The 27582-nt window shown below is 48.6% G+C and overlaps 20 non-coding genes across 20 annotated transcripts; all 20 read right to left on the bottom strand.

Annotated features, from left to right (window-relative positions):
* Positions 1-102: 102 nt before the first annotated feature.
* Positions 103-270, bottom strand: LOC142481643 (U1 spliceosomal RNA). The gene has a single exon (XR_012795914.1). It is a non-coding gene; the product is annotated as a U1 spliceosomal RNA (small nuclear RNA).
* A 1260-nt stretch (positions 271-1530) lies between these two features.
* On the bottom strand, positions 1531-1698 carry LOC142481644 (U1 spliceosomal RNA). The gene has a single exon (XR_012795915.1). It is a non-coding gene; the product is annotated as a U1 spliceosomal RNA (small nuclear RNA).
* Positions 1699-2950: 1252 nt separating this feature from the next.
* Positions 2951-3118, bottom strand: LOC142481646 (U1 spliceosomal RNA). The gene has a single exon (XR_012795917.1). It is a non-coding gene; the product is annotated as a U1 spliceosomal RNA (small nuclear RNA).
* Positions 3119-4358: 1240 nt separating this feature from the next.
* Positions 4359-4526, bottom strand: LOC142481647 (U1 spliceosomal RNA). Its single transcript, XR_012795918.1, has one exon. It is a non-coding gene; the product is annotated as a U1 spliceosomal RNA (small nuclear RNA).
* A 1253-nt stretch (positions 4527-5779) lies between these two features.
* Positions 5780-5947, bottom strand: LOC142481648 (U1 spliceosomal RNA). Its single transcript, XR_012795919.1, has one exon. It is a non-coding gene; the product is annotated as a U1 spliceosomal RNA (small nuclear RNA).
* A 1245-nt stretch (positions 5948-7192) lies between these two features.
* LOC142481649 (U1 spliceosomal RNA) lies at positions 7193-7360 on the bottom strand. The gene has a single exon (XR_012795920.1). It is a non-coding gene; the product is annotated as a U1 spliceosomal RNA (small nuclear RNA).
* Positions 7361-8613: 1253 nt separating this feature from the next.
* LOC142481650 (U1 spliceosomal RNA) lies at positions 8614-8781 on the bottom strand. The gene has a single exon (XR_012795921.1). It is a non-coding gene; the product is annotated as a U1 spliceosomal RNA (small nuclear RNA).
* Positions 8782-10028: 1247 nt separating this feature from the next.
* On the bottom strand, positions 10029-10196 carry LOC142481652 (U1 spliceosomal RNA). The gene has a single exon (XR_012795922.1). It is a non-coding gene; the product is annotated as a U1 spliceosomal RNA (small nuclear RNA).
* Positions 10197-11448: 1252 nt separating this feature from the next.
* On the bottom strand, positions 11449-11616 carry LOC142481653 (U1 spliceosomal RNA). Its single transcript, XR_012795923.1, has one exon. It is a non-coding gene; the product is annotated as a U1 spliceosomal RNA (small nuclear RNA).
* Positions 11617-12865: 1249 nt separating this feature from the next.
* Positions 12866-13033, bottom strand: LOC142481654 (U1 spliceosomal RNA). Its single transcript, XR_012795924.1, has one exon. It is a non-coding gene; the product is annotated as a U1 spliceosomal RNA (small nuclear RNA).
* A 1260-nt stretch (positions 13034-14293) lies between these two features.
* Positions 14294-14461, bottom strand: LOC142481655 (U1 spliceosomal RNA). The gene has a single exon (XR_012795925.1). It is a non-coding gene; the product is annotated as a U1 spliceosomal RNA (small nuclear RNA).
* A 1284-nt stretch (positions 14462-15745) lies between these two features.
* On the bottom strand, positions 15746-15913 carry LOC142481656 (U1 spliceosomal RNA). Its single transcript, XR_012795926.1, has one exon. It is a non-coding gene; the product is annotated as a U1 spliceosomal RNA (small nuclear RNA).
* Positions 15914-17196: 1283 nt separating this feature from the next.
* LOC142481658 (U1 spliceosomal RNA) lies at positions 17197-17364 on the bottom strand. The gene has a single exon (XR_012795928.1). It is a non-coding gene; the product is annotated as a U1 spliceosomal RNA (small nuclear RNA).
* A 1245-nt stretch (positions 17365-18609) lies between these two features.
* On the bottom strand, positions 18610-18777 carry LOC142481659 (U1 spliceosomal RNA). The gene has a single exon (XR_012795929.1). It is a non-coding gene; the product is annotated as a U1 spliceosomal RNA (small nuclear RNA).
* A 1253-nt stretch (positions 18778-20030) lies between these two features.
* LOC142481660 (U1 spliceosomal RNA) lies at positions 20031-20198 on the bottom strand. The gene has a single exon (XR_012795930.1). It is a non-coding gene; the product is annotated as a U1 spliceosomal RNA (small nuclear RNA).
* Positions 20199-21445: 1247 nt separating this feature from the next.
* Positions 21446-21613, bottom strand: LOC142481661 (U1 spliceosomal RNA). Its single transcript, XR_012795931.1, has one exon. It is a non-coding gene; the product is annotated as a U1 spliceosomal RNA (small nuclear RNA).
* Positions 21614-22871: 1258 nt separating this feature from the next.
* On the bottom strand, positions 22872-23039 carry LOC142481662 (U1 spliceosomal RNA). The gene has a single exon (XR_012795932.1). It is a non-coding gene; the product is annotated as a U1 spliceosomal RNA (small nuclear RNA).
* A 1245-nt stretch (positions 23040-24284) lies between these two features.
* LOC142481663 (U1 spliceosomal RNA) lies at positions 24285-24452 on the bottom strand. The gene has a single exon (XR_012795933.1). It is a non-coding gene; the product is annotated as a U1 spliceosomal RNA (small nuclear RNA).
* Positions 24453-25705: 1253 nt separating this feature from the next.
* Positions 25706-25873, bottom strand: LOC142481664 (U1 spliceosomal RNA). Its single transcript, XR_012795934.1, has one exon. It is a non-coding gene; the product is annotated as a U1 spliceosomal RNA (small nuclear RNA).
* Positions 25874-27122: 1249 nt separating this feature from the next.
* LOC142481665 (U1 spliceosomal RNA) lies at positions 27123-27290 on the bottom strand. The gene has a single exon (XR_012795935.1). It is a non-coding gene; the product is annotated as a U1 spliceosomal RNA (small nuclear RNA).
* Between the last annotated feature and the right edge of the window lie 292 nt (positions 27291-27582).

Raw genomic sequence — 27582 nt, forward strand, 5'->3', positions numbered from 1 at the left:
TTTTGCCAGCAGTTATTGACCATGCCCAAAGCCCAAGCAGTGGGAATAGCAGCAGCTTGTCTGAACAAACACCTGTTTCTGTTTTTTGTAACCATCCAAAAACAGGGGAGAGCGCGCACGCAGTCCCCCACTACCAGAAATTGTGCAGTCGAGTTTCCCGCATGTGGGGAAATCGCAGAGGTCAGCTAGCTCCAAGTGCAATGAGCTAGCCTCGCCCTGGGAGAGCCACCTGCTGGAGCATGGCTTAAAACTCCCCTGCCAGGTAAGTATGAGTTGCAATGGCGCGCTGGGGGCAACTAGCCCTGTCCCAGGACAACTGTCACCCTTGTGGAGAGAGCAGCTTGGTCATTGGTGCAGCAAGCAACACAGTACCTGAGGCCTAGTATCTGAGCCGCTGCAGCCAGCACCTGCAGCAAGGAGCAGCCTAGGCCATTCCATGCAAACATTTGTGCTGCAGCAGCAGCAGCAGCAGCAGCAGCAGCAGCAGCAGCAATGAATATTTGTCAAACAACATAGATCCAAGACACCCCGTCCTCCTCCCCCCCCCAGAAGCGAAGCGAAGCAAAGCAAAGCAAAGCAAAGCAAAGCAAAGCAAAGCAAAGCCAAACCAAACCCTCCCCCCCATCCAACAAGCACCCAGAGCAGCCAAGCTTCGCCGTAAGGTACTTCTTCTTGGTTTTAAAAGAAAGAAGCAATCACTTTGAACACCGCTCAGCTCTGTCATTTCAGCTGCCGGAGAGACAGGGGGACACCATATTTCTGGGGTGGCTTTCTACATCTCCCCTACCTGCTGGCACTCTCTTTTTCTGACCTCCACTGACACCTGCTGCTGCTGCATAAAAAGGGAGAGGTGCCCTGTCCTGCTGCCAAACGTGACACTTTGGCCCTTACCAGCATGGCTGCTTACCTGGCATTTGCATAAATATAGAAGCAAGCTAACACTGTCTGCTGCTCCATGGATAGAGATAGAGATAGATAGATAGATAGATAGATAGATAGATAGATAGAGATTGTTTTTTGCACAGCTCAGCAGATAGTCTGCAATCTGTTGCTTTTAAATGCTGCTCTTTGTTACTTTGGAGCCTAGAAACTCTAGAACGTACTGTACACTCCCTTTGTGATATCATCACAGGGGGTTGTCTGGCTACAGAGACCCAGACATACCATGTAGAACTAGGGTGGGGAGGGGGTGAAATAAAAACCCCATATCATATCCTGCAAGCAAGGACCGTCCATTTTTTCAAATCCAGATTTGATTGTAAATGTGCTGTTTTTTTCATAAATATATATATACAGTACACAGTATTTGTTTCCCTATTTCCCAATCCACCTGTGAACTTATTCCTAAACGTCTGTGCAGGTACATCATTGTCATTTGTCCCTGTTTGAGATGTTGCTAGCTGGCTATTTATTGTACATGGTGCTCCTTTTTGCCAGCAGTTATTGACCATGCCCAAAGCCCAAGCAGTGGGAATAGCAGCAGCTTGTCTGAACAAACACCTGTTTCTGTTTTTTGTAACCATCCAAAAACAGGGGAGAGCGCGCACGCAGTCCCCCACTACCAGAAATTGTGCAGTCGAGTTTCCCGCATGTGGGGAAATCGCAGAGGTCAGCTAGCTCCAAGTGCAATGAGCTAGCCTCGCCCTGGGAGAGCCACCTGCTGGAGCATGGCTTAAAACTCCCCTGCCAGGTAAGTATGAGTTGCAATGGCGCGCTGGGGGCAACTAGCCCTGTCCCAGGACAACTGTCACCCTTGTGGAGAGAGCAGCTTGGTCATTGGTGCAGCAAGCAACACAGTACCTGAGGCCTAGTATCTGAGCCGCTGCAGCCAGCACCTGCAGCAAGGAGCAGCCTAGGCCATTCCATGCAAACATTTGTGCTGCAGCAGCAGCAGCAGCAGCAGCAGCAGCAGCAGCAGCAATGAATATTTGTCAAACAACATAGATCCAAGACACCCCGTCCTCCTCCCCCCCCCAGAAGCGAAGCGAAGCAAAGCAAAGCAAAGCAAAGCAAAGCAAAGCAAAGCCAAACCAAACCCTCCCCCCCATCCAACAAGCACCCAGAGCAGCCAAGCTTCGCCGTAAGGTACTTCTTCTTGGTTTTAAAAGAAAGAAGCAATCACTTTGAACACCGCTCAGCTCTGTCATTTCAGCTGCCGGAGAGACAGGGGGACACCATATTTCTGGGGTGGCTTTCTACATCTCCCCTACCTGCTGGCACTCTCTTTTTCTGACCTCCACTGACACCTGCTGCTGCTGCATAAAAAGGGAGAGGTGCCCTGTCCTGCTGCCAAACGTGACACTTTGGCCCTTACCAGCATGGCTGCTTACCTGGCATTTGCATAAATATAGAAGCAAGCTAACACTGTCTGCTGCTCCATGGATAGAGATAGATAGATAGATAGATAGATAGATAGATAGATAGATAGAGATTGTTTTTTGCACAGCTCAGCAGATAGTCTGCAATCTGTTGCTTTTAAATGCTGCTCTTTGTTACTTTGGAGCCTAGAAACTCTAGAACGTACTGTACACTCCCTTTGTGATATCATCACAGGGGGTTGTCTGGCTACAGAGACCCAGACATACCATGTAGAACTAGGGTGGGGAGGGGGTGAAATAAAAACCCCATATCATATCCTGCAAGCAAGGACCGTCCATTTTTTAAATCCAGATTTGATTGTAAATGTGCTGTTTTTTTCATAAATATATATATACAGTACACAGTATTTGTTTCCCTATTTCCCAATCCACCTGTGAACTTATTCCTAAACGTCTGTGCAGGTACATCATTGTCATTTGTCCCTGTTTGAGATGTTGCTAGCTGGCTATTTATTGTACATGGTGCTCCTTTTTGCCAGCAGTTATTGACCATGCCCAAAGCCCAAGCAGTGGGAATAGCAGCAGCTTGTCTGAACAAACACCTGTTTCTGTTTTTTGTAACCATCCAAAAACAGGGGAGAGCGCGCACGCAGTCCCCCACTACCAGAAATTGTGCAGTCGAGTTTCCCGCATGTGGGGAAATCGCAGAGGTCAGCTAGCTCCAAGTGCAATGAGCTAGCCTCGCCCTGGGAGAGCCACCTGCTGGAGCATGGCTTAAAACTCCCCTGCCAGGTAAGTATGAGTTGCAATGGCGCGCTGGGGGCAACTAGCCCTGTCCCAGGACAACTGTCACCCTTGTGGAGAGAGCAGCTTGGTCATTGGTGCAGCAAGCAACACAGTACCTGAGGCCTAGTATCTGAGCCGCTGCAGCCAGCACCTGCAGCAAGGAGCAGCCTAGGCCATTCCATGCAAACATTTGTGCTGCAGCAGCAGCAGCAGCAGCAGCAGCAGCAGCAGCAGCAATGAATATTTGTCAAACAACATAGATCCAAGACACCCCGTCCTCCTCCCCCCCCCAGAAGCGAAGCGAAGCAAAGCAAAGCAAAGCAAAGCAAAGCAAAGCAAAGCAAAGCCAAACCAAACCCTCCCCCCCATCCAACAAGCACCCAGAGCAGCCAAGCTTCGCCGTAAGGTACTTCTTCTTGGTTTTAAAAGAAAGAAGCAATCACTTTGAACACCGCTCAGCTCTGTCATTTCAGCTGCCGGAGAGACAGGGGGACACCATATTTCTGGGGTGGCTTTCTACATCTCCCCTACCTGCTGGCACTCTCTTTTTCTGACCTCCACTGACACCTGCTGCTGCTGCATAAAAAGGGAGAGGTGCCCTGTCCTGCTGCCAAACGTGACACTTTGGCCCTTACCAGCATGGCTGCTTACCTGGCATTTGCATAAATATAGAAGCAAGCTAACACTGTCTGCTGCTCCATGGATAGAGATAGATAGATAGATAGATAGATAGATAGATAGATAGATAGAGATTGTTTTTTGCACAGCTCAGCAGATAGTCTGCAATCTGTTGCTTTTAAATGCTGCTCTTTGTTACTTTGGAGCCTAGAAACTCTAGAACGTACTGTACACTCCCTTTGTGATATCATCACAGGGGGTTGTCTGGCTACAGAGACCCAGACATGGGGAGGGGGTGAAATAAAAACCCCATATCATATCCTGCAAGCAAGGACCGTCCATTTTTTCAAATCCAGATTTGATTGTAAATGTGCTGTTTTTTTCATAAATATATATATACAGTACACAGTATTTGTTTCCCTATTTCCCAATCCACCTGTGAACTTATTCCTAAACGTCTGTGCAGGTACATCATTGTCATTTGTCCCTGTTTGAGATGTTGCTAGCTGGCTATTTATTGTACATGGTGCTCCTTTTTGCCAGCAGTTATTGACCATGCCCAAAGCCCAAGCAGTGGGAATAGCAGCAGCTTGTCTGAACAAACACCTGTTTCTGTTTTTTGTAACCATCCAAAAACAGGGGAGAGCGCGCACGCAGTCCCCCACTACCAGAAATTGTGCAGTCGAGTTTCCCGCATGTGGGGAAATCGCAGAGGTCAGCTAGCTCCAAGTGCAATGAGCTAGCCTCGCCCTGGGAGAGCCACCTGCTGGAGCATGGCTTAAAACTCCCCTGCCAGGTAAGTATGAGTTGCAATGGCGCGCTGGGGGCAACTAGCCCTGTCCCAGGACAACTGTCACCCTTGTGGAGAGAGCAGCTTGGTCATTGGTGCAGCAAGCAACACAGTACCTGAGGCCTAGTATCTGAGCCGCTGCAGCCAGCACCTGCAGCAAGGAGCAGCCTAGGCCATTCCATGCAAACATTTGTGCTGCAGCAGCAGCAGCAGCAGCAGCAGCAGCAGCAGCAGCAATGAATATTTGTCAAACAACATAGATCCAAGACACCCCGTCCTCCTCCCCCCCCCAGAAGCGAAGCAAAGCAAAGCAAAGCAAAGCAAAGCAAAGCAAAGCAAAGCCAAACCAAACCCTCCCCCCCATCCAACAAGCACCCAGAGCAGCCAAGCTTCGCCGTAAGGTACTTCTTCTTGGTTTTAAAAGAAAGAAGCAATCACTTTGAACACCGCTCAGCTCTGTCATTTCAGCTGCCGGAGAGACAGGGGGACACCATATTTCTGGGGTGGCTTTCTACATCTCCCCTACCTGCTGGCACTCTCTTTTTCTGACCTCCACTGACACCTGCTGCTGCTGCATAAAAAGGGAGAGGTGCCCTGTCCTGCTGCCAAACGTGACACTTTGGCCCTTACCAGCATGGCTGCTTACCTGGCATTTGCATAAATATAGAAGCAAGCTAACACTGTCTGCTGCTCCATGGATAGAGATAGATAGATAGATAGATAGATAGATAGATAGATAGATAGAGATTGTTTTTTGCACAGCTCAGCAGATAGTCTGCAATCTGTTGCTTTTAAATGCTGCTCTTTGTTACTTTGGAGCCTAGAAACTCTAGAACGTACTGTACACTCCCTTTGTGATATCATCACAGGGGGTTGTCTGGCTACAGAGACCCAGACATACCATGTAGAACTAGGGTGGGGAGGGGGTGAAATAAAAACCCCATATCATATCCTGCAAGCAAGGACCGTCCATTTTTTCAAATCCAGATTTGATTGTAAATGTGCTGTTTTTTTCATAAATATATATATACAGTACACAGTATTTGTTTCCCTATTTCCCAATCCACCTGTGAACTTATTCCTAAACGTCTGTGCAGGTACATCATTGTCATTTGTCCCTGTTTGAGATGTTGCTAGCTGGCTATTTATTGTACATGGTGCTCCTTTTTGCCAGCAGTTATTGACCATGCCCAAAGCCCAAGCAGTGGGAATAGCAGCAGCTTGTCTGAACAAACACCTGTTTCTGTTTTTTGTAACCATCCAAAAACAGGGGAGAGCGCGCACGCAGTCCCCCACTACCAGAAATTGTGCAGTCGAGTTTCCCGCATGTGGGGAAATCGCAGAGGTCAGCTAGCTCCAAGTGCAATGAGCTAGCCTCGCCCTGGGAGAGCCACCTGCTGGAGCATGGCTTAAAACTCCCCTGCCAGGTAAGTATGAGTTGCAATGGCGCGCTGGGGGCAACTAGCCCTGTCCCAGGACAACTGTCACCCTTGTGGAGAGAGCAGCTTGGTCATTGGTGCAGCAAGCAACACAGTACCTGAGGCCTAGTATCTGAGCCGCTGCAGCCAGCACCTGCAGCAAGGAGCAGCCTAGGCCATTCCATGCAAACATTTGTGCTGCAGCAGCAGCAGCAGCAGCAGCAGCAGCAGCAGCAGCAATGAATATTTGTCAAACAACATAGATCCAAGACACCCCGTCCTCCTCCCCCCCCCAGAAGCGAAGCGAAGCAAAGCAAAGCAAAGCAAAGCAAAGCAAAGCAAAGCCAAACCAAACCCTCCCCCCCATCCAACAAGCACCCAGAGCAGCCAAGCTTCGCCGTAAGGTACTTCTTCTTGGTTTTAAAAGAAAGAAGCAATCACTTTGAACACCGCTCAGCTCTGTCATTTCAGCTGCCGGAGAGACAGGGGGACACCATATTTCTGGGGTGGCTTTCTACATCTCCCCTACCTGCTGGCACTCTCTTTTTCTGACCTCCACTGACACCTGCTGCTGCTGCATAAAAAGGGAGAGGTGCCCTGTCCTGCTGCCAAACGTGACACTTTGGCCCTTACCAGCATGGCTGCTTACCTGGCATTTGCATAAATATAGAAGCAAGCTAACACTGTCTGCTGCTCCATGGATAGAGATAGATAGATAGATAGATAGATAGATAGATAGAGATTGTTTTTTGCACAGCTCAGCAGATAGTCTGCAATCTGTTGCTTTTAAATGCTGCTCTTTGTTACTTTGGAGCCTAGAAACTCTAGAACGTACTGTACACTCCCTTTGTGATATCATCACAGGGGGTTGTCTGGCTACAGAGACCCAGACATACCATGTAGAACTAGGGTGGGGAGGGGGTGAAATAAAAACCCCATATCATATCCTGCAAGCAAGGACCGTCCATTTTTTCAAATCCAGATTTGATTGTAAATGTGCTGTTTTTTTCATAAATATATATATACAGTACACAGTATTTGTTTCCCTATTTCCCAATCCACCTGTGAACTTATTCCTAAACGTCTGTGCAGGTACATCATTGTCATTTGTCCCTGTTTGAGATGTTGCTAGCTGGCTATTTATTGTACATGGTGCTCCTTTTTGCCAGCAGTTATTGACCATGCCCAAAGCCCAAGCAGTGGGAATAGCAGCAGCTTGTCTGAACAAACACCTGTTTCTGTTTTTTGTAACCATCCAAAAACAGGGGAGAGCGCGCACGCAGTCCCCCACTACCAGAAATTGTGCAGTCGAGTTTCCCGCATGTGGGGAAATCGCAGAGGTCAGCTAGCTCCAAGTGCAATGAGCTAGCCTCGCCCTGGGAGAGCCACCTGCTGGAGCATGGCTTAAAACTCCCCTGCCAGGTAAGTATGAGTTGCAATGGCGCGCTGGGGGCAACTAGCCCTGTCCCAGGACAACTGTCACCCTTGTGGAGAGAGCAGCTTGGTCATTGGTGCAGCAAGCAACACAGTACCTGAGGCCTAGTATCTGAGCCGCTGCAGCCAGCACCTGCAGCAAGGAGCAGCCTAGGCCATTCCATGCAAACATTTGTGCTGCAGCAGCAGCAGCAGCAGCAGCAGCAGCAGCAGCAGCAATGAATATTTGTCAAACAACATAGATCCAAGACACCCCGTCCTCCTCCCCCCCCCAGAAGCGAAGCGAAGCAAAGCAAAGCAAAGCAAAGCAAAGCAAAGCAAAGCCAAACCAAACCCTCCCCCCCATCCAACAAGCACCCAGAGCAGCCAAGCTTCGCCGTAAGGTACTTCTTCTTGGTTTTAAAAGAAAGAAGCAATCACTTTGAACACCGCTCAGCTCTGTCATTTCAGCTGCCGGAGAGACAGGGGGACACCATATTTCTGGGGTGGCTTTCTACATCTCCCCTACCTGCTGGCACTCTCTTTTTCTGACCTCCACTGACACCTGCTGCTGCTGCATAAAAAGGGAGAGGTGCCCTGTCCTGCTGCCAAACGTGACACTTTGGCCCTTACCAGCATGGCTGCTTACCTGGCATTTGCATAAATATAGAAGCAAGCTAACACTGTCTGCTGCTCCATGGATAGAGATAGATAGATAGATAGATAGATAGATAGATAGATAGATAGAGATTGTTTTTTGCACAGCTCAGCAGATAGTCTGCAATCTGTTGCTTTTAAATGCTGCTCTTTGTTACTTTGGAGCCTAGAAACTCTAGAACGTACTGTACACTCCCTTTGTGATATCATCACAGGGGGTTGTCTGGCTACAGAGACCCAGACATACCATGTAGAACTAGGGTGGGGAGGGGGTGAAATAAAAACCCCATATCATATCCTGCAAGCAAGGACCGTCCATTTTTTCAAATCCAGATTTGATTGTAAATGTGCTGTTTTTTTCATAAATATATATATACAGTACACAGTATTTGTTTCCCTATTTCCCAATCCACCTGTGAACTTATTCCTAAACGTCTGTGCAGGTACATCATTGTCATTTGTCCCTGTTTGAGATGTTGCTAGCTGGCTATTTATTGTACATGGTGCTCCTTTTTGCCAGCAGTTATTGACCATGCCCAAAGCCCAAGCAGTGGGAATAGCAGCAGCTTGTCTGAACAAACACCTGTTTCTGTTTTTTGTAACCATCCAAAAACAGGGGAGAGCGCGCACGCAGTCCCCCACTACCAGAAATTGTGCAGTCGAGTTTCCCGCATGTGGGGAAATCGCAGAGGTCAGCTAGCTCCAAGTGCAATGAGCTAGCCTCGCCCTGGGAGAGCCACCTGCTGGAGCATGGCTTAAAACTCCCCTGCCAGGTAAGTATGAGTTGCAATGGCGCGCTGGGGGCAACTAGCCCTGTCCCAGGACAACTGTCACCCTTGTGGAGAGAGCAGCTTGGTCATTGGTGCAGCAAGCAACACAGTACCTGAGGCCTAGTATCTGAGCCGCTGCAGCCAGCACCTGCAGCAAGGAGCAGCCTAGGCCATTCCATGCAAACATTTGTGCTGCAGCAGCAGCAGCAGCAGCAGCAGCAGCAGCAGCAGCAATGAATATTTGTCAAACAACATAGATCCAAGACACCCCGTCCTCCTCCCCCCCCCAGAAGCGAAGCGAAGCAAAGCAAAGCAAAGCAAAGCAAAGCAAAGCCAAACCAAACCAAACCCTCCCCCCCATCCAACAAGCACCCAGAGCAGCCAAGCTTCGCCGTAAGGTACTTCTTCTTGGTTTTAAAAGAAAGAAGCAATCACTTTGAACACCGCTCAGCTCTGTCATTTCAGCTGCCGGAGAGACAGGGGGACACCATATTTCTGGGGTGGCTTTCTACATCTCCCCTACCTGCTGGCACTCTCTTTTTCTGACCTCCACTGACACCTGCTGCTGCTGCATAAAAAGGGAGAGGTGCCCTGTCCTGCTGCCAAACGTGACACTTTGGCCCTTACCAGCATGGCTGCTTACCTGGCATTTGCATAAATATAGAAGCAAGCTAACACTGTCTGCTGCTCCATGGATAGAGATAGATAGATAGATAGATAGATAGATAGATAGATAGATTGTTTTTTGCACAGCTCAGCAGATAGTCTGCAATCTGTTGCTTTTAAATGCTGCTCTTTGTTACTTTGGAGCCTAGAAACTCTAGAACGTACTGTACACTCCCTTTGTGATATCATCACAGGGGGTTGTCTGGCTACAGAGACCCAGACATACCATGTAGAACTAGGGTGGGGAGGGGGTGAAATAAAAACCCCATATCATATCCTGCAAGCAAGGACCGTCCATTTTTTCAAATCCAGATTTGATTGTAAATGTGCTGTTTTTTTCATAAATATATATATACAGTACACAGTATTTGTTTCCCTATTTCCCAATCCACCTGTGAACTTATTCCTAAACGTCTGTGCAGGTACATCATTGTCATTTGTCCCTGTTTGAGATGTTGCTAGCTGGCTATTTATTGTACATGGTGCTCCTTTTTGCCAGCAGTTATTGACCATGCCCAAAGCCCAAGCAGTGGGAATAGCAGCAGCTTGTCTGAACAAACACCTGTTTCTGTTTTTTGTAACCATCCAAAAACAGGGGAGAGCGCGCACGCAGTCCCCCACTACCAGAAATTGTGCAGTCGAGTTTCCCGCATGTGGGGAAATCGCAGAGGTCAGCTAGCTCCAAGTGCAATGAGCTAGCCTCGCCCTGGGAGAGCCACCTGCTGGAGCATGGCTTAAAACTCCCCTGCCAGGTAAGTATGAGTTGCAATGCGCGCTGGGGGCAACTAGCCCTGTCCCAGGACAACTGTCACCCTTGTGGAGAGAGCAGCTTGGTCATTGGTGCAGCAAGCAACACAGTACCTGAGGCCTAGTATCTGAGCCGCTGCAGCCAGCACCTGCAGCAAGGAGCAGCCTAGGCCATTCCATGCAAACATTTGTGCTGCAGCAGCAGCAGCAGCAGCAGCAGCAGCAGCAGCAGCAATGAATATTTGTCAAACAACATAGATCCAAGACACCCCGTCCTCCTCCCCCCCCCAGAAGCGAAGCGAAGCAAAGCAAAGCAAAGCAAAGCAAAGCAAAGCAAAGCCAAACCAAACCCTCCCCCCCATCCAACAAGCACCCAGAGCAGCCAAGCTTCGCCGTAAGGTACTTCTTCTTGGTTTTAAAAGAAAGAAGCAATCACTTTGAACACCGCTCAGCTCTGTCATTTCAGCTGCCGGAGAGACAGGGGGACACCATATTTCTGGGGTGGCTTTCTACATCTCCCCTACCTGCTGGCACTCTCTTTTTCTGACCTCCACTGACACCTGCTGCTGCTGCATAAAAAGGGAGAGGTGCCCTGTCCTGCTGCCAAACGTGACACTTTGGCCCTTACCAGCATGGCTGCTTACCTGGCATTTGCATAAATATAGAAGCAAGCTAACACTGTCTGCTGCTCCATGGATAGAGATAGATAGATAGATAGATAGATAGATAGATAGATAGATAGAGATTGTTTTTTGCACAGCTCAGCAGATAGTCTGCAATCTGTTGCTTTTAAATGCTGCTCTTTGTTACTTTGGAGCCTAGAAACTCTAGAACGTACTGTACACTCCCTTTGTGATATCATCACAGGGGGTTGTCTGGCTACAGAGACCCAGACATACCATGTAGAACTAGGGTGGGGAGGGGGTGAAATAAAAACCCCATATCATATCCTGCAAGCAAGGACCGTCCATTTTTTCAAATCCAGATTTGATTGTAAATGTGCTGTTTTTTTCATAAATATATATATACAGTACACAGTATTTGTTTCCCTATTTCCCAATCCACCTGTGAACTTATTCCTAAACGTCTGTGCAGGTACATCATTGTCATTTGTCCCTGTTTGAGATGTTGCTAGCTGGCTATTTATTGTACATGGTGCTCCTTTTTGCCAGCAGTTATTGACCATGCCCAAAGCCCAAGCAGTGGGAATAGCAGCAGCTTGTCTGAACAAACACCTGTTTCTGTTTTTTGTAACCATCCAAAAACAGGGGAGAGCGCGCACGCAGTCCCCCACTACCAGAAATTGTGCAGTCGAGTTTCCCGCATGTGGGGAAATCGCAGAGGTCAGCTAGCTCCAAGTGCAATGAGCTAGCCTCGCCCTGGGAGAGCCACCTGCTGGAGCATGGCTTAAAACTCCCCTGCCAGGTAAGTATGAGTTGCAATGGCGCGCTGGGGGCAACTAGCCCTGTCCCAGGACAACTGTCACCCTTGTGGAGAGAGCAGCTTGGTCATTGGTGCAGCAAGCAACACAGTACCTGAGGCCTAGTATCTGAGCCGCTGCAGCCAGCACCTGCAGCAAGGAGCAGCCTAGGCCATTCCATGCAAACATTTGTGCTGCAGCAGCAGCAGCAGCAGCAGCAGCAGCAGCAGCAGCAATGAATATTTGTCAAACAACATAGATCCAAGACACCCCGTCCTCCTCCCCCCCCCAGAAGCGAAGCAAAGCAAAGCAAAGCAAAGCAAAGCAAAGCAAAGCAAAGCCAAACCAAACCCTCCCCCCCATCCAACAAGCACCCAGAGCAGCCAAGCTTCGCCGTAAGGTACTTCTTCTTGGTTTTAAAAGAAAGAAGCAATCACTTTGAACACCGCTCAGCTCTGTCATTTCAGCTGCCGGAGAGACAGGGGGACACCATATTTCTGGGGTGGCTTTCTACATCTCCCCTACCTGCTGGCACTCTCTTTTTCTGACCTCCACTGACACCTGCTGCTGCTGCATAAAAAGGGAGAGGTGCCCTGTCCTGCTGCCAAACGTGACACTTTGGCCCTTACCAGCATGGCTGCTTACCTGGCATTTGCATAAATATAGAAGCAAGCTAACACTGTCTGCTGCTCCATGGATAGAGATAGATAGATAGATAGATAGATAGATAGATAGATAGAGATTGTTTTTTGCACAGCTCAGCAGATAGTCTGCAATCTGTTGCTTTTAAATGCTGCTCTTTGTTACTTTGGAGCCTAGAAACTCTAGAACGTACTGTACACTCCCTTTGTGATATCATCACAGGGGGTTGTCTGGCTACAGAGACCCAGACATACCATGTAGAACTAGGGTGGGGAGGGGGTGAAATAAAAACCCCATATCATATCCTGCAAGCAAGGACCGTCCATTTTTTCAAATCCAGATTTGATTGTAAATGTGCTGTTTTTTTCATAAATATATATATACAGTACACAGTATTTGTTTCCCTATTTCCCAATCCACCTGTGAACTTATTCCTAAACGTCTGTGCAGGTACATCATTGTCATTTGTCCCTGTTTGAGATGTTGCTAGCTGGCTATTTATTGTACATGGTGCTCCTTTTTGCCAGCAGTTATTGACCATGCCCAAAGCCCAAGCAGTGGGAATAGCAGCAGCTTGTCTGAACAAACACCTGTTTCTGTTTTTTGTAACCATCCAAAAACAGGGGAGAGCGCGCACGCAGTCCCCCACTACCAGAAATTGTGCAGTCGAGTTTCCCGCATGTGGGGAAATCGCAGAGGTCAGCTAGCTCCAAGTGCAATGAGCTAGCCTCGCCCTGGGAGAGCCACCTGCTGGAGCATGGCTTAAAACTCCCCTGCCAGGTAAGTATGAGTTGCAATGGCGCGCTGGGGGCAACTAGCCCTGTCCCAGGACAACTGTCACCCTTGTGGAGAGAGCAGCTTGGTCATTGGTGCAGCAAGCAACACAGTACCTGAGGCCTAGTATCTGAGCCGCTGCAGCCAGCACCTGCAGCAAGGAGCAGCCTAGGCCATTCCATGCAAACATTTGTGCTGCAGCAGCAGCAGCAGCAGCAGCAGCAGCAGCAGCAGCAGCAATGAATATTTGTCAAACAACATAGATCCAAGACACCCCGTCCTCCTCCCCCCCCCAGAAGCGAAGCGAAGCAAAGCAAAGCAAAGCAAAGCAAAGCAAAGCAAAGCCAAACCAAACCCTCCCCCCCATCCAACAAGCACCCAGAGCAGCCAAGCTTCGCCGTAAGGTACTTCTTCTTGGTTTTAAAAGAAAGAAGCAATCACTTTGAACACCGCTCAGCTCTGTCATTTCAGCTGCCGGAGAGACAGGGGGACACCATATTTCTGGGGTGGCTTTCTACATCTCCCCTACCTGCTGGCACTCTCTTTTTCTGACCTCCACTGACACCTGCTGCTGCTGCATAAAAAGGGAGAGGTGCCCTGTCCTGCTGCCAAACGTGACACTTTGGCCCTTACCAGCATGGCTGCTTACCTGGCATTTGCATAAATATAGAAGCAAGCTAACACTGTCTGCTGCTCCATGGATAGAGATAGATAGATAGATAGATAGATAGATAGATAGATAGATAGATAGAGATTGTTTTTTGCACAGCTCAGCAGATAGTCTGCAATCTGTTGCTTTTAAATGCTGCTCTTTGTTACTTTGGAGCCTAGAAACTCTAGAACGTACTGTACACTCCCTTTGTGATATCATCACAGGGGGTTGTCTGGCTACAGAGACCCAGACATACCATGTAGAACTAGGGTGGGGAGGGGGTGAAATAAAAACCCCATATCATATCCTGCAAGCAAGGACCGTCCATTTTTTCAAATCCAGATTTGATTGTAAATGTGCTGTTTTTTTCATAAATATATATATACAGTACACAGTATTTGTTTCCCTATTTCCCAATCCACCTGTGAACTTATTCCTAAACGTCTGTGCAGGTACATCATTGTCATTTGTCCCTGTTTGAGATGTTGCTAGCTGGCTATTTATTGTACATGGTGCTCCTTTTTGCCAGCAGTTATTGACCATGCCCAAAGCCCAAGCAGTGGGAATAGCAGCAGCTTGTCTGAACAAACACCTGTTTCTGTTTTTTGTAACCATCCAAAAACAGGGGAGAGCGCGCACGCAGTCCCCCACTACCAGAAATTGTGCAGTCGAGTTTCCCGCATGTGGGGAAATCGCAGAGGTCAGCTAGCTCCAAGTGCAATGAGCTAGCCTCGCCCTGGGAGAGCCACCTGCTGGAGCATGGCTTAAAACTCCCCTGCCAGGTAAGTATGAGTTGCAATGGCGCGCTGGGGGCAACTAGCCCTGTCCCAGGACAACTGTCACCCTTGTGGAGAGAGCAGCTTGGTCATTGGTGCAGCAAGCAACACAGTACCTGAGGCCTAGTATCTGAGCCGCTGCAGCCAGCACCTGCAGCAAGGAGCAGCCTAGGCCATTCCATGCAAACATTTGTGCTGCAGCAGCAGCAGCAGCAGCAGCAGCAGCAGCAGCAATGAATATTTGTCAAACAACATAGATCCAAGACACCCCGTCCTCCTCCCCCCCCCAGAAGCGAAGCGAAGCAAAGCAAAGCAAAGCAAAGCAAAGCAAAGCAAAGCAAAGCAAAGCAAAGCAAAGCAAAGCAAAGCCAAACCAAACCCTCCCCCCCATCCAACAAGCACCCAGAGCAGCCAAGCTTCGCCGTAAGGTACTTCTTCTTGGTTTTAAAAGAAAGAAGCAATCACTTTGAACACCGCTCAGCTCTGTCATTTCAGCTGCCGGAGAGACAGGGGGACACCATATTTCTGGGGTGGCTTTCTACATCTCCCCTACCTGCTGGCACTCTCTTTTTCTGACCTCCACTGACACCTGCTGCTGCTGCATAAAAAGGGAGAGGTGCCCTGTCCTGCTGCCAAACGTGACACTTTGGCCCTTACCAGCATGGCTGCTTACCTGGCATTTGCATAAATATAGAAGCAAGCTAACACTGTCTGCTGCTCCATGGATAGAGATAGATAGATAGATAGATAGATAGATAGATAGATAGATAGATAGAGATTGTTTTTTGCACAGCTCAGCAGATAGTCTGCAATCTGTTGCTTTTAAATGCTGCTCTTTGTTACTTTGGAGCCTAGAAACTCTAGAACGTACTGTACACTCCCTTTGTGATATCATCACAGGGGGTTGTCTGGCTACAGAGACCCAGACATACCATGTAGAACTAGGGTGGGGAGGGGGTGAAATAAAAACCCCATATCATATCCTGCAAGCAAGGACCGTCCATTTTTTCAAATCCAGATTTGATTGTAAATGTGCTGTTTTTTTCATAAATATATATATACAGTACACAGTATTTGTTTCCCTATTTCCCAATCCACCTGTGAACTTATTCCTAAACGTCTGTGCAGGTACATCATTGTCATTTGTCCCTGTTTGAGATGTTGCTAGCTGGCTATTTATTGTACATGGTGCTCCTTTTTGCCAGCAGTTATTGACCATGCCCAAAGCCCAAGCAGTGGGAATAGCAGCAGCTTGTCTGAACAAACACCTGTTTCTGTTTTTTGTAACCATCCAAAAACAGGGGAGAGCGCGCACGCAGTCCCCCACTACCAGAAATTGTGCAGTCGAGTTTCCCGCATGTGGGGAAATCGCAGAGGTCAGCTAGCTCCAAGTGCAATGAGCTAGCCTCGCCCTGGGAGAGCCACCTGCTGGAGCATGGCTTAAAACTCCCCTGCCAGGTAAGTATGAGTTGCAATGGCGCGCTGGGGGCAACTAGCCCTGTCCCAGGACAACTGTCACCCTTGTGGAGAGAGCAGCTTGGTCATTGGTGCAGCAAGCAACACAGTACCTGAGGCCTAGTATCTGAGCCGCTGCAGCCAGCACCTGCAGCAAGGAGCAGCCTAGGCCATTCCATGCAAACATTTGTGCTGCAGCAGCAGCAGCAGCAGCAGCAGCAGCAGCAGCAATGAATATTTGTCAAACAACATAGATCCAAGACACCCCGTCCTCCTCCCCCCCCCAGAAGCGAAGCGAAGCAAAGCAAAGCAAAGCAAAGCAAAGCAAAGCAAAGCAAAGCAAAGCAAAGCAAAGCAAAGCCAAACCAAACCCTCCCCCCCATCCAACAAGCACCCAGAGCAGCCAAGCTTCGCCGTAAGGTACTTCTTCTTGGTTTTAAAAGAAAGAAGCAATCACTTTGAACACCGCTCAGCTCTGTCATTTCAGCTGCCGGAGAGACAGGGGGACACCATATTTCTGGGGTGGCTTTCTACATCTCCCCTACCTGCTGGCACTCTCTTTTTCTGACCTCCACTGACACCTGCTGCTGCTGCATAAAAAGGGAGAGGTGCCCTGTCCTGCTGCCAAACGTGACACTTTGGCCCTTACCAGCATGGCTGCTTACCTGGCATTTGCATAAATATAGAAGCAAGCTAACACTGTCTGCTGCTCCATGGATAGAGATAGATAGATAGATAGATAGATAGATAGATAGATAGATAGATAGATAGAGATTGTTTTTTGCACAGCTCAGCAGATAGTCTGCAATCTGTTGCTTTTAAATGCTGCTCTTTGTTACTTTGGAGCCTAGAAACTCTAGAACGTACTGTACACTCCCTTTGTGATATCATCACAGGGGGTTGTCTGGCTACAGAGACCCAGACATACCATGTAGAACTAGGGTGGGGAGGGGGTGAAATAAAAACCCCATATCATATCCTGCAAGCAAGGACCGTCCATTTTTTCAAATCCAGATTTGATTGTAAATGTGCTGTTTTTTTCATAAATATATATATACAGTACACAGTATTTGTTTCCCTATTTCCCAATCCACCTGTGAACTTATTCCTAAACGTCTGTGCAGGTACATCATTGTCATTTGTCCCTGTTTGAGATGTTGCTAGCTGGCTATTTATTGTACATGGTGCTCCTTTTTGCCAGCAGTTATTGACCATGCCCAAAGCCCAAGCAGTGGGAATAGCAGCAGCTTGTCTGAACAAACACCTGTTTCTGTTTTTTGTAACCATCCAAAAACAGGGGAGAGCGCGCACGCAGTCCCCCACTACCAGAAATTGTGCAGTCGAGTTTCCCGCATGTGGGGAAATCGCAGAGGTCAGCTAGCTCCAAGTGCAATGAGCTAGCCTCGCCCTGGGAGAGCCACCTGCTGGAGCATGGCTTAAAACTCCCCTGCCAGGTAAGTATGAGTTGCAATGGCGCGCTGGGGGCAACTAGCCCTGTCCCAGGACAACTGTCACCCTTGTGGAGAGAGCAGCTTGGTCATTGGTGCAGCAAGCAACACAGTACCTGAGGCCTAGTATCTGAGCCGCTGCAGCCAGCACCTGCAGCAAGGAGCAGCCTAGGCCATTCCATGCAAACATTTGTGCTGCAGCAGCAGCAGCAGCAGCAGCAGCAGCAGCAGCAGCAATGAATATTTGTCAAACAACATAGATCCAAGACACCCCGTCCTCCTCCCCCCCCCAGAAGCGAAGCGAAGCAAAGCAAAGCAAAGCAAAGCAAAGCAAAGCAAAGCCAAACCAAACCCTCCCCCCCATCCAACAAGCACCCAGAGCAGCCAAGCTTCGCCGTAAGGTACTTCTTCTTGGTTTTAAAAGAAAGAAGCAATCACTTTGAACACCGCTCAGCTCTGTCATTTCAGCTGCCGGAGAGACAGGGGGACACCATATTTCTGGGGTGGCTTTCTACATCTCCCCTACCTGCTGGCACTCTCTTTTTCTGACCTCCACTGACACCTGCTGCTGCTGCATAAAAAGGGAGAGGTGCCCTGTCCTGCTGCCAAACGTGACACTTTGGCCCTTACCAGCATGGCTGCTTACCTGGCATTTGCATAAATATAGAAGCAAGCTAACACTGTCTGCTGCTCCATGGATAGAGATAGATAGATAGATAGATAGATAGATAGATAGAGATTGTTTTTTGCACAGCTCAGCAGATAGTCTGCAATCTGTTGCTTTTAAATGCTGCTCTTTGTTACTTTGGAGCCTAGAAACTCTAGAACGTACTGTACACTCCCTTTGTGATATCATCACAGGGGGTTGTCTGGCTACAGAGACCCAGACATACCATGTAGAACTAGGGTGGGGAGGGGGTGAAATAAAAACCCCATATCATATCCTGCAAGCAAGGACCGTCCATTTTTTCAAATCCAGATTTGATTGTAAATGTGCTGTTTTTTTCATAAATATATATATACAGTACACAGTATTTGTTTCCCTATTTCCCAATCCACCTGTGAACTTATTCCTAAACGTCTGTGCAGGTACATCATTGTCATTTGTCCCTGTTTGAGATGTTGCTAGCTGGCTATTTATTGTACATGGTGCTCCTTTTTGCCAGCAGTTATTGACCATGCCCAAAGCCCAAGCAGTGGGAATAGCAGCAGCTTGTCTGAACAAACACCTGTTTCTGTTTTTTGTAACCATCCAAAAACAGGGGAGAGCGCGCACGCAGTCCCCCACTACCAGAAATTGTGCAGTCGAGTTTCCCGCATGTGGGGAAATCGCAGAGGTCAGCTAGCTCCAAGTGCAATGAGCTAGCCTCGCCCTGGGAGAGCCACCTGCTGGAGCATGGCTTAAAACTCCCCTGCCAGGTAAGTATGAGTTGCAATGGCGCGCTGGGGGCAACTAGCCCTGTCCCAGGACAACTGTCACCCTTGTGGAGAGAGCAGCTTGGTCATTGGTGCAGCAAGCAACACAGTACCTGAGGCCTAGTATCTGAGCCGCTGCAGCCAGCACCTGCAGCAAGGAGCAGCCTAGGCCATTCCATGCAAACATTTGTGCTGCAGCAGCAGCAGCAGCAGCAGCAGCAGCAGCAGCAGCAATGAATATTTGTCAAACAACATAGATCCAAGACACCCCGTCCTCCTCCCCCCCCCAGAAGCGAAGCGAAGCAAAGCAAAGCAAAGCAAAGCAAAGCAAAGCAAAGCCAAACCAAACCCTCCCCCCCATCCAACAAGCACCCAGAGCAGCCAAGCTTCGCCGTAAGGTACTTCTTCTTGGTTTTAAAAGAAAGAAGCAATCACTTTGAACACCGCTCAGCTCTGTCATTTCAGCTGCCGGAGAGACAGGGGGACACCATATTTCTGGGGTGGCTTTCTACATCTCCCCTACCTGCTGGCACTCTCTTTTTCTGACCTCCACTGACACCTGCTGCTGCTGCATAAAAAGGGAGAGGTGCCCTGTCCTGCTGCCAAACGTGACACTTTGGCCCTTACCAGCATGGCTGCTTACCTGGCATTTGCATAAATATAGAAGCAAGCTAACACTGTCTGCTGCTCCATGGATAGAGATAGATAGATAGATAGATAGATAGATAGATAGATAGATAGAGATTGTTTTTTGCACAGCTCAGCAGATAGTCTGCAATCTGTTGCTTTTAAATGCTGCTCTTTGTTACTTTGGAGCCTAGAAACTCTAGAACGTACTGTACACTCCCTTTGTGATATCATCACAGGGGGTTGTCTGGCTACAGAGACCCAGACATACCATGTAGAACTAGGGTGGGGAGGGGGTGAAATAAAAACCCCATATCATATCCTGCAAGCAAGGACCGTCCATTTTTTCAAATCCAGATTTGATTGTAAATGTGCTGTTTTTTTCATAAATATATATATACAGTACACAGTATTTGTTTCCCTATTTCCCAATCCACCTGTGAACTTATTCCTAAACGTCTGTGCAGGTACATCATTGTCATTTGTCCCTGTTTGAGATGTTGCTAGCTGGCTATTTATTGTACATGGTGCTCCTTTTTGCCAGCAGTTATTGACCATGCCCAAAGCCCAAGCAGTGGGAATAGCAGCAGCTTGTCTGAACAAACACCTGTTTCTGTTTTTTGTAACCATCCAAAAACAGGGGAGAGCGCGCACGCAGTCCCCCACTACCAGAAATTGTGCAGTCGAGTTTCCCGCATGTGGGGAAATCGCAGAGGTCAGCTAGCTCCAAGTGCAATGAGCTAGCCTCGCCCTGGGAGAGCCACCTGCTGGAGCATGGCTTAAAACTCCCCTGCCAGGTAAGTATGAGTTGCAATGGCGCGCTGGGGGCAACTAGCCCTGTCCCAGGACAACTGTCACCCTTGTGGAGAGAGCAGCTTGGTCATTGGTGCAGCAAGCAACACAGTACCTGAGGCCTAGTATCTGAGCCGCTGCAGCCAGCACCTGCAGCAAGGAGCAGCCTAGGCCATTCCATGCAAACATTTGTGCTGCAGCAGCAGCAGCAGCAGCAGCAGCAGCAGCAGCAGCAATGAATATTTGTCAAACAACATAGATCCAAGACACCCCGTCCTCCTCCCCCCCCCAGAAGCGAAGCGAAGCAAAGCAAAGCAAAGCAAAGCAAAGCAAAGCAAAGCCAAACCAAACCCTCCCCCCCATCCAACAAGCACCCAGAGCAGCCAAGCTTCGCCGTAAGGTACTTCTTCTTGGTTTTAAAAGAAAGAAGCAATCACTTTGAACACCGCTCAGCTCTGTCATTTCAGCTGCCGGAGAGACAGGGGGACACCATATTTCTGGGGTGGCTTTCTACATCTCCCCTACCTGCTGGCACTCTCTTTTTCTGACCTCCACTGACACCTGCTGCTGCTGCATAAAAAGGGAGAGGTGCCCTGTCCTGCTGCCAAACGTGACACTTTGGCCCTTACCAGCATGGCTGCTTACCTGGCATTTGCATAAATATAGAAGCAAGCTAACACTGTCTGCTGCTCCATGGATAGAGATAGATAGATAGATAGATAGATAGATAGATAGATAGATTGTTTTTTGCACAGCTCAGCAGATAGTCTGCAATCTGTTGCTTTTAAATGCTGCTCTTTGTTACTTTGGAGCCTAGAAACTCTAGAACGTACTGTACACTCCCTTTGTGATATCATCACAGGGGGTTGTCTGGCTACAGAGACCCAGACATACCATGTAGAACTAGGGTGGGGAGGGGGTGAAATAAAAACCCCATATCATATCCTGCAAGCAAGGACCGTCCATTTTTTCAAATCCAGATTTGATTGTAAATGTGCTGTTTTTTTCATAAATATATATATACAGTACACAGTATTTGTTTCCCTATTTCCCAATCCACCTGTGAACTTATTCCTAAACGTCTGTGCAGGTACATCATTGTCATTTGTCCCTGTTTGAGATGTTGCTAGCTGGCTATTTATTGTACATGGTGCTCCTTTTTGCCAGCAGTTATTGACCATGCCCAAAGCCCAAGCAGTGGGAATAGCAGCAGCTTGTCTGAACAAACACCTGTTTCTGTTTTTTGTAACCATCCAAAAACAGGGGAGAGCGCGCACGCAGTCCCCCACTACCAGAAATTGTGCAGTCGAGTTTCCCGCATGTGGGGAAATCGCAGAGGTCAGCTAGCTCCAAGTGCAATGAGCTAGCCTCGCCCTGGGAGAGCCACCTGCTGGAGCATGGCTTAAAACTCCCCTGCCAGGTAAGTATGAGTTGCAATGGCGCGCTGGGGGCAACTAGCCCTGTCCCAGGACAACTGTCACCCTTGTGGAGAGAGCAGCTTGGTCATTGGTGCAGCAAGCAACACAGTACCTGAGGCCTAGTATCTGAGCCGCTGCAGCCAGCACCTGCAGCAAGGAGCAGCCTAGGCCATTCCATGCAAACATTTGTGCTGCAGCAGCAGCAGCAGCAGCAGCAGCAGCAGCAGCAGCAATGAATATTTGTCAAACAACATAGATCCAAGACACCCCGTCCTCCTCCCCCCCCCAGAAGCGAAGCGAAGCAAAGCAAAGCAAAGCAAAGCAAAGCAAAGCAAAGCAAAGCCAAACCAAACCCTCCCCCCCATCCAACAAGCACCCAGAGCAGCCAAGCTTCGCCGTAAGGTACTTCTTCTTGGTTTTAAAAGAAAGAAGCAATCACTTTGAACACCGCTCAGCTCTGTCATTTCAGCTGCCGGAGAGACAGGGGGACACCATATTTCTGGGGTGGCTTTCTACATCTCCCCTACCTGCTGGCACTCTCTTTTTCTGACCTCCACTGACACCTGCTGCTGCTGCATAAAAAGGGAGAGGTGCCCTGTCCTGCTGCCAAACGTGACACTTTGGCCCTTACCAGCATGGCTGCTTACCTGGCATTTGCATAAATATAGAAGCAAGCTAACACTGTCTGCTGCTCCATGGATAGAGATAGATAGATAGATAGATAGATAGATAGATAGATAGATAGAGATTGTTTTTTGCACAGCTCAGCAGATAGTCTGCAATCTGTTGCTTTTAAATGCTGCTCTTTGTTACTTTGGAGCCTAGAAACTCTAGAACGTACTGTACACTCCCTTTGTGATATCATCACAGGGGGTTGTCTGGCTACAGAGACCCAGACATACCATGTAGAACTAGGGTGGGGAGGGGGTGAAATAAAAACCCCATATCATATCCTGCAAGCAAGGACCGTCCATTTTTTCAAATCCAGATTTGATTGTAAATGTGCTGTTTTTTTCATAAATATATATATACAGTACACAGTATTTGTTTCCCTATTTCCCAATCCACCTGTGAACTTATTCCTAAACGTCTGTGCAGGTACATCATTGTCATTTGTCCCTGTTTGAGATGTTGCTAGCTGGCTATTTATTGTACATGGTGCTCCTTTTTGCCAGCAGTTATTGACCATGCCCAAAGCCCAAGCAGTGGGAATAGCAGCAGCTTGTCTGAACAAACACCTGTTTCTGTTTTTTGTAACCATCCAAAAACAGGGGAGAGCGCGCACGCAGTCCCCCACTACCAGAAATTGTGCAGTCGAGTTTCCCGCATGTGGGGAAATCGCAGAGGTCAGCTAGCTCCAAGTGCAATGAGCTAGCCTCGCCCTGGGAGAGCCACCTGCTGGAGCATGGCTTAAAACTCCCCTGCCAGGTAAGTATGAGTTGCAATGGCGCGCTGGGGGCAACTAGCCCTGTCCCAGGACAACTGTCACCCTTGTGGAGAGAGCAGCTTGGTCATTGGTGCAGCAAGCAACACAGTACCTGAGGCCTAGTATCTGAGCCGCTGCAGCCAGCACCTGCAGCAAGGAGCAGCCTAGGCCATTCCATGCAAACATTTGTGCTGCAGCAGCAGCAGCAGCAGCAGCAGCAGCAGCAGCAGCAATGAATATTTGTCAAACAACATAGATCCAAGACACCCCGTCCTCCTCCCCCCCCCAGAAGCGAAGCGAAGCAAAGCAAAGCAAAGCAAAGCAAAGCAAAGCAAAGCCAAACCAAACCCTCCCCCCCATCCAACAAGCACCCAGAGCAGCCAAGCTTCGCCGTAAGGTACTTCTTCTTGGTTTTAAAAGAAAGAAGCAATCACTTTGAACACCGCTCAGCTCTGTCATTTCAGCTGCCGGAGAGACAGGGGGACACCATATTTCTGGGGTGGCTTTCTACATCTCCCCTACCTGCTGGCACTCTCTTTTTCTGACCTCCACTGACACCTGCTGCTGCTGCATAAAAAGGGAGAGGTGCCCTGTCCTGCTGCCAAACGTGACACTTTGGCCCTTACCAGCATGGCTGCTTACCTGGCATTTGCATAAATATAGAAGCAAGCTAACACTGTCTGCTGCTCCATGGATAGAGATAGATAGATAGATAGATAGATAGATAGATAGAGATTGTTTTTTGCACAGCTCAGCAGATAGTCTGCAATCTGTTGCTTTTAAATGCTGCTCTTTGTTACTTTGGAGCCTAGAAACTCTAGAACGTACTGTACACTCCCTTTGTGATATCATCACAGGGGGTTGTCTGGCTACAGAGACCCAGACATACCATGTAGAACTAGGGTGGGGAGGGGGTGAAATAAAAACCCCATATCATATCCTGCAAGCAAGGACCGTCCATTTTTTCAAATCCAGATTTGATTGTAAATGTGCTGTTTTTTTCATAAATATATATATACAGTACACAGTATTTGTTTCCCTATTTCCCAATCCACCTGTGAACTTATTCCTAAACGTCTGTGCAGGTACATCATTGTCATTTGTCCCTGTTTGAGATGTTGCTAGCTGGCTATTTATTGTACATGGTGCTCCTTTTTGCCAGCAGTTATTGACCATGCCCAAAGCCCAAGCAGTGGGAATAGCAGCAGCTTGTCTGAACAAACACCTGTTTCTGTTTTTTGTAACCATCCAAAAACAGGGGAGAGCGCGCACGCAGTCCCCCACTACCAGAAATTGTGCAGTCGAGTTTCCCGCATGTGGGGAAATCGCAGAGGTCAGCTAGCTCCAAGTGCAATGAGCTAGCCTCGCCCTGGGAGAGCCACCTGCTGGAGCATGGCTTAAAACTCCCCTGCCAGGTAAGTATGAGTTGCAATGGCGCGCTGGGGGCAACTAGCCCTGTCCCAGGACAACTGTCACCCTTGTGGAGAGAGCAGCTTGGTCATTGGTGCAGCAAGCAACACAGTACCTGAGGCCTAGTATCTGAGCCGCTGCAGCCAGCACCTGCAGCAAGGAGCAGCCTAGGCCATTCCATGCAAACATTTGTGCTGCAGCAGCAGCAGCAGCAGCAGCAGCAGCAGCAGCAGCAATGAATATTTGTCAAACAACATAGATCCAAGACACCCCGTCCTCCTCCCCCCCCCAGAAGCGAAGCGAAGCAAAGCAAAGCAAAGCAAAGCAAAGCAAAGCAAAGCCAAACCAAACCCTCCCCCCCATCCAACAAGCACCCAGAGCAGCCAAGCTTCGCCGTAAGGTACTTCTTCTTGGTTTTAAAAGAAAGAAGCAATCACTTTGAACACCGCTCAGCTCTGTCATTTCAGCTGCCGGAGAGACAGGGGGACACCATATTTCTGGGGTGGCTTTCTACATCTCCCCTACCTGCTGGCACTCTCTTTTTCTGACCTCCACTGACACCTGCTGCTGCTGCATAAAAAGGGAGAGGTGCCCTGTCCTGCTGCCAAACGTGACACTTTGGCCCTTACCAGCATGGCTGCTTACCTGGCATTTGCATAAATATAGAAGCAAGCTAACACTGTCTGCTGCTCCATGGATAGAGATAGATAGATAGATAGATAGATAGATAGATAGATAGATAGAGATTGTTTTTTGCACAGCTCAGCAGATAGTCTGCAATCTGTTGCTTTTAAATGCTGCTCTTTGTTACTTTGGAGCCTAGAAACTCTAGAACGTACTGTACACTCCCTTTGTGATATCATCACAGGGGGTTGTCTGGCTACAGAGACCCAGACATACCATGTAGAACTAGGGTGGGGAGGGGGTGAAATAAAAACCCCATATCATATCCTGCAAGCAAGGACCGTCCATTTTTTCAAATCCAGATTTGATTGTAAATGTGCTGTTTTTTTCATAAATATATATATACAGTACACAGTATTTGTTTCCCTATTTCCCAATCCACCTGTGAACTTATTCCTAAACGTCTGTGCAGGTACATCATTGTCATTTGTCCCTGTTTGAGATGTTGCTAGCTGGCTATTTATTGTACATGGTGCTCCTTTTTGCCAGCAGTTATTGACCATGCCCAAAGCCCAAGCAGTGGGAATAGCAGCAGCTTGTCTGAACAAACACCTGTTTCTGTTTTTTGTAACCATCCAAAAACAGGGGAGAGCGCGCACGCAGTCCCCCACTACCAGAAATTGTGCAGTCGAGTTTCCCGCATGTGGGGAAATCGCAGAGGTCAGCTAGCTCCAAGTGCAATGAGCTAGCCTCGCCCTGGGAGAGCCACCTGCTGGAGCATGGCTTAAAACTCCCCTGCCAGGTAAGTATGAGTTGCAATGGCGCGCTGGGGGCAACTAGCCCTGTCCCAGGACAACTGTCACCCTTGTGGAGAGAGCAGCTTGGTCATTGGTGCAGCAAGCAACACAGTACCTGAGGCCTAGTATCTGAGCCGCTGCAGCCAGCACCTGCAGCAAGGAGCAGCCTAGGCCATTCCATGCAAACATTTGTGCTGCAGCAGCAGCAGCAGCAGCAGCAGCAGCAGCAGCAGCAATGAATATTTGTCAAACAACATAGATCCAAGACACCCCGTCCTCCTCCCCCCCCCAGAAGCGAAGCAAAGCAAAGCAAAGCAAAGCAAAGCAAAGCAAAGCAAAGCCAAACCAAACCCTCCCCCCCATCCAACAAGCACCCAGAGCAGCCAAGCTTCGCCGTAAGGTACTTCTTCTTGGTTTTAAAAGAAAGAAGCAATCACTTTGAACACCGCTCAGCTCTGTCATTTCAGCTGCCGGAGAGACAGGGGGACACCATATTTCTGGGGTGGCTTTCTACATCTCCCCTACCTGCTGGCACTCTCTTTTTCTGACCTCCACTGACACCTGCTGCTGCTGCATAAAAAGGGAGAGGTGCCCTGTCCTGCTGCCAAACGTGACACTTTGGCCCTTACCAGCATGGCTGCTTACCTGGCATTTGCATAAATATAGAAGCAAGCTAACACTGTCTGCTGCTCCATGGATAGAGATAGATAGATAGATAGATAGATAGATAGATAGATAGAGATTGTTTTTTGCACAGCTCAGCAGATAGTCTGCAATCTGTTGCTTTTAAATGCTGCTCTTTGTTACTTTGGAGCCTAGAAACTCTAGAACGTACTGTACACTCCCTTTGTGATATCATCACAGGGGGTTGTCTGGCTACAGAGACCCAGACATACCATGTAGAACTAGGGTGGGGAGGGGGTGAAATAAAAACCCCATATCATATCCTGCAAGCAAGGACCGTCCATTTTTTCAAATCCAGATTTGATTGTAAATGTGCTGTTTTTTTCATAAATATATATATACAGTACACAGTATTTGTTTCCCTATTTCCCAATCCACCTGTGAACTTATTCCTAAACGTCTGTGCAGGTACATCATTGTCATTTGTCCCTGTTTGAGATGTTGCTAGCTGGCTATTTATTGTACATGGTGCTCCTTTTTGCCAGCAGTTATTGACCATGCCCAAAGCCCAAGCAGTGGGAATAGCAGCAGCTTGTCTGAACAAACACCTGTTTCTGTTTTTTGTAACCATCCAAAAACAGGGGAGAGCGCGCACGCAGTCCCCCACTACCAGAAATTGTGCAGTCGAGTTTCCCGCATGTGGGGAAATCGCAGAGGTCAGCTAGCTCCAAGTGCAATGAGCTAGCCTCGCCCTGGGAGAGCCACCTGCTGGAGCATGGCTTAAAACTCCCCTGCCAGGTAAGTATGAGTTGCAATGGCGCGCTGGGGGCAACTAGCCCTGTCCCAGGACAACTGTCACCCTTGTGGAGAGAGCAGCTTGGTCATTGGTGCAGCAAGCAACACAGTACCTGAGGCCTAGTATCTGAGCCGCTGCAGCCAGCACCTGCAGCAAGGAGCAGCCTAGGCCATTCCATGCAAACATTTGTGCTGCAGCAGCAGCAGCAGCAGCAGCAGCAGCAGCAGCAGCAGCAATGAATATTTGTCAAACAACATAGATCCAAGACACCCCGTCCTCCTCCCCCCCCCAGAAGCGAAGCA

This window comes from Ascaphus truei, unplaced genomic scaffold (genome assembly GCF_040206685.1).
Source record: "Ascaphus truei isolate aAscTru1 unplaced genomic scaffold, aAscTru1.hap1 HAP1_SCAFFOLD_281, whole genome shotgun sequence".
Lineage (NCBI taxonomy): Eukaryota > Metazoa > Chordata > Amphibia > Anura > Ascaphidae > Ascaphus > Ascaphus truei.